The sequence below is a fragment of the Halichoerus grypus genome, chromosome 1 (genome assembly GCF_964656455.1).
Source record: "Halichoerus grypus chromosome 1, mHalGry1.hap1.1, whole genome shotgun sequence".
Classification (NCBI taxonomy): Eukaryota; Metazoa; Chordata; class Mammalia; order Carnivora; family Phocidae; genus Halichoerus; species Halichoerus grypus.
Genome location: NC_135712.1, coordinates 168,838,424 through 168,850,540, shown reverse-complemented (window position 1 = coordinate 168,850,540; position 12,117 = coordinate 168,838,424). Strand labels below are relative to the sequence as shown.

General features: G+C 38.8%; 1 protein-coding gene and 1 pseudogene across 7 annotated transcripts in view; one reads left to right on the top strand and one right to left on the bottom strand.

Annotated features, from left to right (window-relative positions):
* Positions 1–12,117, top strand: part of GRM7 (glutamate metabotropic receptor 7) — a 932,433-nt gene that overhangs the window by 361,544 nt on the left and 558,772 nt on the right. The gene's annotated exons all lie outside the window — the stretch shown is intronic.
* On the bottom strand, positions 7,179–7,707 carry LOC118551972 (POU domain, class 5, transcription factor 1-like; annotated as a pseudogene).

Below are 12,117 nucleotides of genomic sequence, written 5' to 3'. Positions count from 1 at the left end.
TATTTAATGATGAAAGCCCAAATATCACTCATGATTTTTTTTTTTTTAAAACCAAGTCATGCAGGTATTGCTTAGTGAGAAAATTGAGAGCTATAATTGCTATCAGAATTGTGTGAATTCTTCAAGAAGAATTCTGCTATCCCTCCATGCTTTAGTGAGTCAATCAGGGTACCTCTGTCTCACTTGATTTAGTTTGGTGACTTCCCTTGGATGGGAGCTATGAAAATAAATTACAAGAAGACCTCCCTACCATGCACCCCAATTCAAAGAAAATTCTTTACAGATTTATTTCTAGAAAGGAAAATAAATTGGCATTTGTTTCAACTTGGGGATCTGGGCTGCATTTTTCTTGTCATTCAACAACATACACTGTGCATGCAAATTTTAGAGAAAGAATATTGGGATTTTGGAACGATATGTAGTTGATATGCTGGGAGCAATGAAGTTAAATCAGTTTCAGAGCTGCTTTATTTTAGTGATTTCCCCAGCAAAACCTTTAAAACAGGGAGTTGCAGAACTTTTGAGATTGGACTTTATGAAATAATAGGGGGATAAAGGAAAGCTATAAAATCCATGGGAGAGTATATTAGAGAGAGAAAGGGCTAAGGGGAGACTATGAACCTGGTAGCCCTTTCTAGAAGTCTGTATATGGAAATACTAGGCTAAAACTGTATCTACAAAAACTAAATATGTGATGACCGATATTTGCTAAAGCTGCTTCTCTGCAATGGCTTCCCATTCTAATGTTTGGCAAAATAAAATATGTATTATAAGTTTTCCAACTTTCGTTGTATTAATCAGGGTTCTCCAGAGAAACAGAACCAAGAGGATATATGTGTGTATATATATAAAAGTCTGGTAAGCCCTGAATTTGAAGGGTGAGCCAGCAGACTGGAAACTCAGGGAAGGGACAATGTTGCAGTTGAAGTCTTAAGGCTGTCTTCTGACAGAATTCCCTCTTTCTTAGGGAGATCATTCTTTTGCCCTGTTTAGGACTTCAAACAGTCAGATGAGGTCCACCCACATTATGAAGGGCAATCTGCATTACATAAAGTCCACCTACTTAAATGTTAATCTCATTCAAATCACCCTCATAGAAACATCCAGAATAATGTTGACCTCATACCTGGGAACTGGGGCCCAGACAAGTTGACACATAAAATTAGGCATCACACTGAGCATGATCTGGCCTCTGTCTAACTATCAACTTCAGCTTGGACCACTTGTCTTCTTCAAACAGGACTTCTTTCAGTTCCTTGCAAACACAAATTCCTTCTTTCCACTTTAAGGTCTTCACAGGTGCTGTTCCCTCTGCTTGGAATGCCCTTCTACTCATTCAAGGCCTGAAAAATCCTCTGCCATCCTTCAGCCTCAGCTTAAATGCCCTTTTTGTTACTGGGGATGTTTCTGACCTCCAGTCTCAATCAGACTTGCTTATTAGCGTCTCTTCTTCATCAAGCCATAGTTTATTTCATTATACTCATCACAGTTATATGGCTTGACATAGTACTAATTTTAAATTTGTTTTCTATATCTGTCAGTTTCATGCCTGTTTTCCCTTTCAATTTGGATACTCTGTGAGTTCAGGGACCTGACTCATTGTGTTAACTCCACATCAGTACACATGGTACCCACCCAATGAATATAAAATAAATAAGTAAATAGATGGAGCTTCAGGTAATTGGAAAAAAAAATGTTTTCCATATTAAGCTTAGAAATCCAAAGAATCCTTTGGATCAGGAACAATTTGAAACACTTCCTTATACCTTTTGCTATCAAAGGCAAACATTTCTTGAAGGAGGTCTTAAAGCTTGATAGGCACTTACTTAAAAGAGCATGTTCTTAGATACTATGCCCTATGTGACTCAGTAGGTTAGGAAGTGGGACTGGAAGATTTTGCCTTGTAAAAAGTGCCCCAGTGACTCTCACACTTCTAGTTCATATACCAGCAGCTGGGAACTACCTATATTAGACCAAACTTTAACCTAAGTAGGGCTCCCACCTCTGCTGATGGGAGCTCATTGTGTGCTATGCTGTTTATGCCATATTGACACACACAGATTAGACCCAATTCTAGACTAAGTGGAAGGAAAAATAATATTCTTTCAAATAGTTAAAGACGTCTTTCATCTCTACTATTACTTCATGTTCAAAAAAATTACAGTCATGTCAGTGATAATTACTTTTTCCTAGATTCTTAGCCTTCTCTAATGCCTTTAATTCTTTAGTAGATGGTCCCTCCAAAGCTGTGTTTATTAGAGACTCAACCAACACTCTTTCTCCTGACATATTTGTAGTACAGAAGATGATTTTTTCTTCTAGATAATGCAGTTCTATTCATATAGACTCCTGTTCACTTGTTTCTTTGAAACTCTTCTATTTTACCTATTCCTGACCATGTTATGTTTTGAAATGTCAGTCAAGTTTTATATTTTGAGAGATCCTTTTTCGAATTGAGGTGATATCTCAAAGAAGAAATACTTTTTACCTCAAGGTTTCTCTCCAGTCTAGCCAGAAATAATCTTAGCTTTCTTATGTTATTAGATCTCAACTGACCAGTTACGGGAGTGTATAGTTACTTAAACACAAAAAATTGAACGCCCAGCCAACTCAAGTAAGGAAAAAAAATGACAGGATCTTGAGAGGAGATCCATTTCTCCATCTGGACTGTGGTAAAAGGCTGAGTGAAAACATGGGGGACATCAGAGATTAAGTGGGATCCAGTTGGCTATTCTGGTTAGAAAGTAATGTAAGATTTGAAAAATAGATTGGCATGAGATTGTGAAGGCTAAGCATTTAGATTTATTTTGAAAGTGGTAGAGATCCAGAGTCTGATGATGAGTTTTTATCAGAAGACCTGTAGAATCAGGTTTTAAAAAATATTAATGCAGCTGAGGAATAAAGAGTGAAAGAGAAGAAAAGAGATGTAGGATAAGTATACCACTCAAGGGGAGGTAAGAAGGGTCAAGCTTTCTGTACAACAACACAGATGAATCTTCCAGCCATGATATTGAGCAAAATAAGCCAAATACAAAAGGGTGATATTCTACAACTCCATTTATATGAAACTGAAAAGTAGGCAAAGCTAATTCACAGTGATAGAATTCAGTGGTTACTTTTGGAGGGAGAGGTAGTCACTGGGAGGCTCTGGGGGTGCTGATAACATATATCCTTGTCCAGGATGTACAAACTCATCTAGCTCTACAATTTATTTATGTATACTTTACAGTATGTAATAATTCAAGAAGTTTGTTCCCCAGAATGGGGATGAGGTGAGAATGAAGGCAATGAAATTGGAAAGCCAGAAGAAATCCTTTCCCCAATGCATCTTTTAGGAGAAAAAATAAAAAAAGTCTAATGGAATGTATAGACATAGTATGAAAAGATGCTCAGCATCACCGCATCACTCATCATCAGGGAAATGCAAATCAAAACCACAATGAGCTATCACCTCATACCTGTCAGAATGGCTAAAGTCAAAAACTCAAGAAACAAGTGTTGGAGAGGATGTGGAGAAAAAGGAACTTTCGTGCACTGTTGGTGGGAAGGCAAACTGGTGCAGCCACTCTGGAAGACAGTATGGAGGTTGCTCAAAAAATTAAAAATAGAACTATCCTATGACCCAATAATCACACTATTGGGTATTTATCCAAAAAAATACAGAAACACTAGTTAAAAGGGTTACATGCACCCCTGTGTTTACTGCAGCATTATTTATAATAGCCAAGTTATGGAAAGCAGCCCAAATGTCCATCAATAGATGAAAAGATAAAGAAGATGTGGTATATATAATGGATTATTATTCAGCCATCTAAAAGAATGAAATCTTGCCATTTGCAATAGCATGGATGGATCTGGAGAGTATAATGCTAAGTGAAATAAGTCAGTCAAAGACAGATACCATATGATTTCATTCATATGTGGAATTTAAGAAGCAAAACAAATGAACAAAGGGAAAAAAAAAGGAGACAAACCAAAAAACAGACTCTTAACTATAGAGAACAAACCAGTGATTACCAAAGGGACAGTGGTGGGGGTGGGGGTGGGTGAAAAAAGTGATGGGGATTAAGAGTACACTAATCTTGATGAGCACTGAGTAATATATGGAACTGCTGAATTACTACATCATACACTTGAAACTAATATAACACTGTATGTTAATTATACTGGAACTAAAATTTTTTAAAAAAGGAATGCTAAGGGACAATATTATATTGAATTCTCAATATTTTAGATAAACATACTAGAGATGTGTTTTAAAAAAACCACATGATATAGCAATTTCTGTTCTTAAAGTGGACCATGCCTGCAAAACTCACTGTGGTAAATAGTCTCCAAAGGTGACTGCTATCAATCCCTCCCATCCTGTAAGTACATAGGGTCCATGTGCTTCCCCTTGAATCTGGGCTGCCTTTGCGATTCACTTTAATCCATAAAGCATGGAGGAAATGACACTGTGACAACTCCATGCCTAGCCATTAAGAGCCCTGGAAACATTTGCTTTCTCTCGGGAATCTGAACACCATGTTTTAAAGAACCTTGGGTTGGGCTGCCAAATGTTGAGCCTTCAAGTGGACAGAGAAAGCTCTAAATGACCAGATGTTAGGTATTTATGGATCTTCAGTTCAGCTGCTAATAGAAGGAAACCAAAGGAGTATCATCAGATGATGCCACATGGAGCAAAAGAACTACTCAGCCAACCCTGCCCTGAATTCTTGGCTTTTGAGAAAAACCATATGGTTATTGTTTTGAGGCCCTAAGCTTCGGAGTAGTGTATTATAAAATAATAGACAACTATAACAGTTGTCTTCTAGACTGGTGGCTCTCAGTGGAGAGTGGGGGGATTTTTTTTCCCCTAGGGGACATTTGTCAATGTTTGGAGATATTTTTAATTGTCATGAGTGGAGAAGCTGCTACTGACATCTAGTGGGGAGAGGCCAAGGACATTTTTGAAGACCCTACACTGCACAGAACAGCCCTTGCAACAAAGAATTATCTGTCCTGTAATGTTTATAATGCCAAAATTGAGAAACCTGATATAGAGCAATGATTCGTAACTTAGGTGGTACCCAGGAATTTGTCTCCAAAGCCATATTTCCTAAACTTTGCTGATAACATTAATTACCTAGGATTCATGTAAGTACATAAAAATCTTAAAATCATTCTAGACCCTCAAAGTCAGAATCTCCAGGGAAGGAACTTAGAAGTTATATTTTTACTTTTATAGAAGTTTGCAAAACACTGACCTAGCCCAGCATTTCTCAGATTTTAATGTGCATAGAAATAACCTGGACATCTTTTTAAACTTTAAAATTTGATTTACTTGGATTGGGGTGAAGCCCCAAATAGCTAAAGCAATCTTGAGAAAGAACAAAGCTGATGGTATTGCAGTCCCAAATTTCTGATTTCTAACAAGCTCCCAGGTGATGCCTAAGCATTGCTTCTTGGACCACACTTTGAATAGCAAGACTCTAAAGCAGTAGTCTCAAACTTTTGCATGCATCAGAATCACCTAGAAGGCACATGCCCAGGTTTGATTCTGCAGGTCTGGGGTGGGGCCTGAGGTTTTGTATGTCCCACAAGTTCCTAGGTGACGCTAACGCTACTAGTCTGAATCATATTTGAGAACCAATGCCCTAGATTATTATTTTGCACATCTAAGTGTTCATAAAGTTTACCTCAGGCGACTACAAAAATTGAAGATTCTCAGAACCTCTCCCCACTCCCCACTGCATTTCTTCCTTCAGCCTGGGCTGGGAACCAGATAATTTGCATTTTAATAAGTCACTTCACCTGGGGTGATTCTAATATTTGTGGTATAGAACCATGGTGTATGAAACACTGTCCTAGGGGAACATATTAGAATATCTAGTGTTTGTGGGAGGGGCATGGGCAAATCATGGAAAAACACATTTAATTTTATAATTGGTTTGATTTGCTTCTGATTCTCATTTTTAATTTATTTTGAAATATCAAATAGCATTGAAAGAGTAGAGAAAATTTTTCTGCTTATCAAGGCAGCCATGGGTTATATACTAGAACTGGAAGTATGGTTTTAGAAAGGGTGTTTTCTTCCTGGATAGTGTCTCAATTCTTTGTGAGTCCCTGTACTTACCTTCTCTGTAGCAGCTACAAGTTGTATGCTCCTGCCAACTTAGAAGACATTACTAGTAATGGCCACAGTTTAACTTTCTTGGATTTTTGCCATATACTAGACATTACGTAAATACTTCACAAAAGCTGTCTAATGTAATACATGAGGTAATCTCTTCGTAAGCAGGTACTGTTATCCCTAATGCATAGGTAGGGAAATTGAGGCATACCAAGATTAAGATACTTGCCCAAGATCACATAACTAATTAACATCAAAGCCAGAGTTTTTACATGGTCTCCTAGGATAACTGATAGATGAATAAGAGGCAGGATACGGGCATCTGTATTTAAATACAATTTTTTAAAAAGAACAGTTCTTACCTAGAACCATAGTTAAAATGGAATGACCTCTCTATATAATGGGTAAAGGAATTTTAGGACAAGATTTAATATATTGCCTTAACAGGATGTGGCAATGGCTGAAGTTTGTACAATTTTCTACTAATAATTACACTACAAGGTATTTTTTTTCAAACCTTATTCTTTACTGTATTCTTCTCAACTTTCTACTAGGATCTGACGCTTTTGGAGCTCTGTGTTCCCTAGTAGTGTCTTTTAGCCTCTTGGCATGGTTAATTAAGAAAGTCTATAGTCATTTTGTCTCAAATCAAATCTAATTTTCAGGGTTGTCTTGTTCTCTCTTCTATGATATATGTGGGAGATAAGTGTTTTCCCCATCATGTTATCTTCTTTCATTAAATACCTGCATTCAGGTAAAGTTTCAAGTAGCCTTTTGCTATTGCTATTACTCAATTTTCTACTCCTAAGTCAAATATACATTTTCCCCCCACCTACTGTATCCCAGACTTCTTTAAGAACAAAGTGATGAGTGATGTGGGGATTAAAAACAAGAACATCCTTGAACTTCAACTTCCCTCCAACCAGTTCCCCCAAACTCCCTGCCCCCATACCCTTTGTGTTCCCAAATCCTTTCTTAGGGAATGAAGAACTTAATCCCAAAGCCTTGGTATAAACCCCAAGTTCTCTATCCTTAGCTCTCCCCTTTTTTCTGCAACCTCCCACCCCTACTCCCATTTCCTGGAAGGGCCAGATCCTGGGTTTGAATGCATAGGAGAGCCCAGAGTGGTGACAGACACAGAGGGAAAGTCTTCACCCTCTGGGAAAGGAACTGAGGGGTACAGCCTAGTGAAGTGAGGGCCTCCATAGCCTGGACTACCAAAATGGGGTCCTGGTGCCAGAAGAAATTACACTGGTGCCCCTGAGAAAGGGGACCCAGCAGCTTCAAAATCTCTCCTTGCGAATACTCACAGCATGCTTGATCCTTTGCCCTTCTGGCGACGGTTGCAGAACCACCCTGGGACCACATCCCTCTGACACCCGAGCTGCGGGGCCGTTTGGCTGATTGGCTGTCGGGTGGGTTTCGGGCACTGCAGGCACATGTTCTGCGGGTTGCCTCTCACTTGGTTCTCCAGACTTGTTCACTGTCTCTTTCAGGCCTGCAGCGAGGATCTCTGTTTTGCATATCCCCTGTAGATTTTCATCGTTGTCAGCTTCCTCCACCCACTTCTACAGCAGGGGCCCCAGCTTACACATGTTCTTGAAACTGAGCGGCAGAGCCTCCAAAAGGCAGATGTTCATTTGGCTGAACACCTTCCAAAAGAGAACCCTCAGCGTGAGCCCCACATTGGCCTGAGTATATTCCAGGGTGATCCTCTTCTGCTTCAGGAGCTTGGCGAATTGTTCAGGTCTTTCTGCATAACTTTGATGTTCTGGGACTCCCCAGGGATTTGCTCCAACCTCTCCTTGACAGGTTCACAGCCTCTGGTGGGGCAGTGCAGGGCTGGGGGGAGGACCCCTCAGAGTTGTTCTCTGTCTCTGTTCCCAGCTCGCCTTCTGGCTGAGAGGTCTCAAGGCTGCCTTGGGGCACCAGTCCCATTCTAACCTGAGGCCCACAGTATGAAACCCTCCCCCCCTCCAGCCAGAACTCATACGGGGGAGCATGGGGGAATCCCCCACACCTCAGCACCTGCCCCAACCCCCAGCCTGATTCCTGACCTTCCAGGAGGGCCTTGGAAACCCAGGAGGCTCCAGCCCTGCTGGCTCATCGCCTTCACCCCCAGTCGGGGCGGGAAGGCCAAGTCTGAAGCCAGGTCTCCCACCAGGGGGAACCAACTCCCCAAGCTGGGGGCCTGGAAAAGTATACAAAATATTTTTAAAACAACAGCAAGTATTCAGTTTCTTTTGCTACTTTAAAAAATATCACTGCTGATTCTCAACTCTGTCAAAGATATACTCGCCTATCTTAAATACATCCCAGACCTTCTGAGTCCAAAATCTCCAGTTTAAGAGACTGCTTTTTTTTTTTTTTTTAACATTTCTGACAGTGTGAGCTTCTGCATTTACCTCCATTTTCATCATCTAGACGTTGAGCTACATACAGTAGTTTAGAAGGCCACAGGTATTTTAGAAACTAATTCGTATCATAAGGTGGTTTTGTTGTGGTGGTGGTTTTTTTGAGTCCAGACTATTTTATAAATTATGAAACCTCTGAGTATATTAGGCATCATATAGTATACAAACATATTTTGTACTGAGATGCACAGAAAATAGATACTCCTGTGTTCATATCCACACCCCACCATCCCTTCCTACCCCCAGTAAATTTAGATATTTGAAATTAGATTGATTCCAGGCAAAGCAGGAAAGACTTGCTGGGAAAAATGAAATTAAACTGTTAAAAGAACAGAAATAGACAGTTGTAAGGGGACAGGCCTTTTAATGTGTGGAGAAAGCTGGGATATAATACTTGAAGAAATATTGTGATTATGATCGAAGAATATGTCAAAGTATTTTGGGTTATAGGGAACCACTATTCTGCAGACTTCTACCAACACAGATTAGTTTGTCTGTTTTTGAACTTAATATAAATGGAATTACAGGAAATGGACTCCATTTTTTTGGCCTCTTTAACTCAAGGTTATATCTTTGAGATTTATACCTGTTGTTTCATGTTGCAACAATACTTTGTTCTGTTTCATTGCCATATAACATTCCATTGTTTGAATTTTATAGTTTACCTATTCTACAGTTTGTGAACATTTGGGTTGTTGTTCACTATTTGTGTATTAGGAAGAGTCCTGTAAAAAGCATTCTTGGACATGTCAAAAAAAGTACTTGGGGTTATAGGAAGGAAGGAAGAAAATCCTTCCTATATATAGGAAGGAAGAAAATTCAAACTGACAAAATATGGAAAATGTATTGTTCACTTAAGGGAAAAAGTTCAGATGTGGGACAGAAGTCAGACCTCATTTGCTCAGGACTCCTGCCCTATTTCCCTGAATCAGCCACCGCTCCTTGCCGTGGCTGGGGCATGTCGAAGCCTCATGTAGTATTGAAGTTCAGAGAAGGAGAGATGATCTCTTCCAGGGGTTCTCTAATAGAAGCAAAGATATCTCTTTTTCAGTGCCCTGAGCAATAATTTATTATGTTTTACTGGCCAATAATGGGTTACCTGCCAATTATTTCACCAATCGCTTTAGCCAAGAACATTTCATGAAAGTGATTGGCTTAGCCCTGCATTATTGAGTTCATCAGTGACAAAGGGTAAAAGGGTCCCCTGAACCTAATCAGGTCTGGAGGTTAGATCAGCTCTCCCTGAAGCACATGGGCTACCTCATCATAAAGGATGGACACACACATGAACACGCTGAGAAATGGGGGCTGGGTGGGCAAAGAACCACCATAGAGATAGGAAGAAGGTCTTGTCCTAGTCTTAGAAGTGTTCTTGACTGCACTGAACATCACATCCTCACTTCTCCATTTGAGTGCTGGACAGTCTGTTGCTTTTTAACAGAAATGGAAAAATACTGGACCCAACACTACATTAATGGTAGAGCAGAGTTTTTTTTCCCTCCATTTGGAAATGAATGCATTAATAATTGCTCATATTAAAAATAGCTTAGTAAGAGGAAAAAGATGCGTAATTTATGTTCTAGGTCAATATGTTGGAGATTTCTGAACTGTTTTTCATTTGTAAATAAGTAATTCAGTGAAAACTAAAAGGGTTTGGCTCCAAATAAGTAAATAATTAATAATCATCTTGCTTTCTGTGTGATTTATTTAAGCATTATCTCTAAAAATAAGTATGGAAAAAGGATAGCAGTGTGGAAGAGTGACTATGCTTTTTACATTCAAATTGAATCATATTCTTATGAGGACTAAGGTTTTACACTCCCAAATATGTTGCCTATCTTATTTATTTTTTTTATAGTGTAAGACAGCTTTCCCCCAACATCATGTTATGCCTTTGTAAGTTAACATCAGTGTTCTTCTGAATTGGATGAATTGGTTTGGGTTTTCAGAAACATGTTTTTAAAATAATAATAATAATTTAAAAGAAGCTGAAGATCTGGGGACTCTTCCATTATGGATATGCATTAGATTTAGTGTCACCATTTTCTTATAACTTTGAATTAATAAATTGGAAAGATCTTTAGATAGGACCATAAAGTTGTTCACTTCAGCTCCAAGCTCGGTCAACCAAGTAACACATACCCCTGGTGGCACCAGGAAATGGAAGGTCTACCTTTCAGGGCTGTCCTTGGTTCAGAGGCACATAATTCACCCAGAAGCACACACAAAGCAGGATTGTCAAGCCATGCTATTTTTATTTAATAGTCTTACATCATGTTTCCTTTCAGAATTGCTTTCCAATATCAAGACTCATTGACTTTAATATTCTGTGAGAAGGTAAATCTTTATTTGAAGATGGATTCAATATTTGAAAATAAAACAAAGCCATTCAGAACAGTGGCAGGTTAATTATGTGAGTATGGTGACCCATCATGTGGAGGTAGGGAAGGCAAAAGCAAGCTATGAGTATGGAGTGATAATAGTAATTTTCACGTGCTGCTGATAAACTGGCCAAGAAGATGATTTTTTAAAAAAATAAATATATGTTGATAATCTGCTCAGTTGTACCAGATGGAAGAAAGATTCATTTGAAAAGCCTTAACTTTGATGTTTACTCAAACACCCTGGCTAAATAAATTAGGAATGAATAGAATTGTGCTGTGTGTCTTTAAATCATTCTTGAATTTCCCTAGGGTAAGTGTATTGGACATGATTGTCTTTGTTCATGACACTGTATTAGTACTCTAGTTCTAACGCGGACATACACCGAAGTCTTAAAGAGAGGAGACTCTTAAATGGTGAGTAGGGAAGGAAATACACTTAGTTCTATGTGTCTCAGTCCTTTTGCTTTTATTTTCTTCCTCTCTTTTTCATTGCCTCCTCCTGGCCACTTCTTTGCTCATTAGATCTCTCATTAGAAGGCAGATAGGGAAATCAAAAGGTAATGAAACTTAAATCTGCTAATTTTGCAACTTGTTAGCAGCTCCTATTAAATGTTCAGTGGGAGAAGAAGCTATCATTATTAGCTAAAAGGAAGCTTAGGGATAATCTATGGAATTTATTTATCTGTTACCAATTCATTAATAATTGATCATTAAATTAAGCCAGCCAATTTATTGCACAACTAAATTATAGCAAATGTGCTTTTGCTTTGCCCACAGTTAAAAATTTTTACTGGAAAAGAAATCAAGTATTATATATTTAATAAAACTCAAATTTAATAAAGCAAGGTCCATGACCTCACAAAGCCAGCCTCCTTTATTCTCTGAGATGTATAACAATGCTAATATTGGCTACATTGAATCATCCTGGACAAAGCAAAAATAACCCTGTTGTTTCTGAGGTGCAAGACAGGAGAGTCTATCTATATATCTGCTAAACCTTGGCAAGAAAAGCGAAAGGAGAGATAGCATCTGAGAGAATTTAGAGGTGTTGGTAGCTTTTGGGGCCCAGCTTGTGATAGTGTGACTCTAATTGGCTTAAAGAACAGGTGATGTAAAGGAAACTTGAAGCCATTTCAGCCTTCTTTTATCATTAGAAGTGCTCTCCTGGATGCTCACTTCCAAACAGCTGGCTTTGTGATAGGACCGG